Here is a 1,804-nt window from a genome sequence, read left to right on the forward strand (position 1 = left end):
AGGTTTTTTTCACTTACAGAAAAGTCCACACAAACTTTTTGGCCAACTCAATAGTTCTCTGACCAGGGATTGAACTCAGGCCCCCTGCTTTGGCAGCATGGAGTCCTAGCCAGTGAGCCACCAGACAAGTCCCAAACTTCTTCTTTTTTTTTTTTTGGCCTCGCCACACAGTATCATGATTTCTGATACCTAGTATTACTTAATGAAACAAGAAAACATTTGTGTTGCTACCTAAAAAGTATTTCTAAAACCCAGAGATAGAGCTTTACTCCTCTTTATTAAAAAAAAAAAAAAAAAAAAACATTGCTCCATTAGGCTTTATCTCAGGAATGCAAGGAAATAAGATTGTTGCTCACACATGTCAAAAATGAATGGATTCTTACCATTATTCTCTCAGAAAGGAAAGAATCCTTAAAGAGGCAGGAAGGCTTGTCTGTAACTGACTGGAGCCCCCGGCCTCTGCTCTAGTAACTGAGCTATGGAAGGGAGAGAAGTCAGACAGAGAACAACATGTACCGTATGATCTCACTTGTACATGGAATCTTAAAAAAGCTAACCTTGTAAAAATCTGAGAGTAAATGATAGTCACCCACAGGATGGAGGTGTGGAGACAAGATAGATGTTGCTTAAGGGAAAAAACTTGCAATCAGTAGTAAATAAGTCCTAGAGATCTAACGCAAAGCACGGTGAATACAGGCAATATCAGCAAATTTTCTGAGACTAGAACTTACTTATTCCAGGCCCTAAAAAGAAATGACAATTATGTACCACAAGAGAGGTGCTAATTTTCACCACAGCGGCACTCATATTACAGCACACAAATGCATCAAAGTAGCATGTTGTATAGGGCTCCCCTGGTTGCTCAGGGGTAAAGAATTTGCCTGTAATGCAGGAAACCAGAGTTCAACTCCTGAGTCAGGAAGATCCCCCAGAGAAGGGAATGGCAATTCACTCCAGTATTCTTGCCTGGAGAATCCCATGAAGAGGAGCTTGGTGGGCTACAGTCCGTGGGGTCACATAGAGTCGGACACGACTGAGCCACGTTCACTTTTAGTACATTGAACACCTTAAATTTACACAATGTTGTATGTCGGTTACATTTCTTTTTCTTTTTTTTAAAATTTTATTTATTTATTTATTTTTGGCTAATCCATCCAGCATGCCAGACCTAGTTCCCCGACCAGGGGTCAAACCTGGGCTCCATCAGTGAAAGTACAGAGTCCTAACCACTGGACCGCCAGGGAATTCCCCCGTCATATTTCAATAGAAAAAAAAAAAAGGTGTGGAAAGCTGCCTTATTGTTCTAGGTTATTCACTTTTCCCTATATTCATGCCTTTTGATGTGTGACTTTGTGGTTGTTTAGAGATTTTGGTTTTGGGGGGAACGGTCTTTTTGCTGTTTTTAAAATATATTGTGTTCATTGTTTTAGATTAGTAATAATAATGAAAGCGAACCTTAAGTGCTTACTCTGTGGAGGAAGTGCTCATTTGACTGATTTTCTTACGAGGTATTTGGGGAGAATTAAAGGCAGAGACTGTTACATCACTAAAGAAGAATACTGTTGAAAGTATTTAATATCCTACATGAGGTGTACATAGTTTGGTCCCTCAAACTGTGCTGTTGTTTTCCTTTGTGTGCTAAGAGACAAGATGTGGATGCCACACTTTAATAGTGACATGGGTAAATGAGGGCACTTCCTGAGGAAGTGGTGACGGGATGGCCCGGAGTATGGGAAACGGGCCTGTGAGGGCCAATGAAAGGAAGTGAAGGTGTTTACACTAGAAGAAGGTTTCACGGAAACCG

The sequence above is a fragment of the Bos grunniens genome, chromosome 24, assembly GCF_055505025.1.
Source record: "Bos grunniens cultivar Pamir isolate PY7600 chromosome 24, Bosgru_T2T1.0, whole genome shotgun sequence".
NCBI classification, from domain to species: domain Eukaryota; kingdom Metazoa; phylum Chordata; class Mammalia; order Artiodactyla; family Bovidae; genus Bos; species Bos grunniens.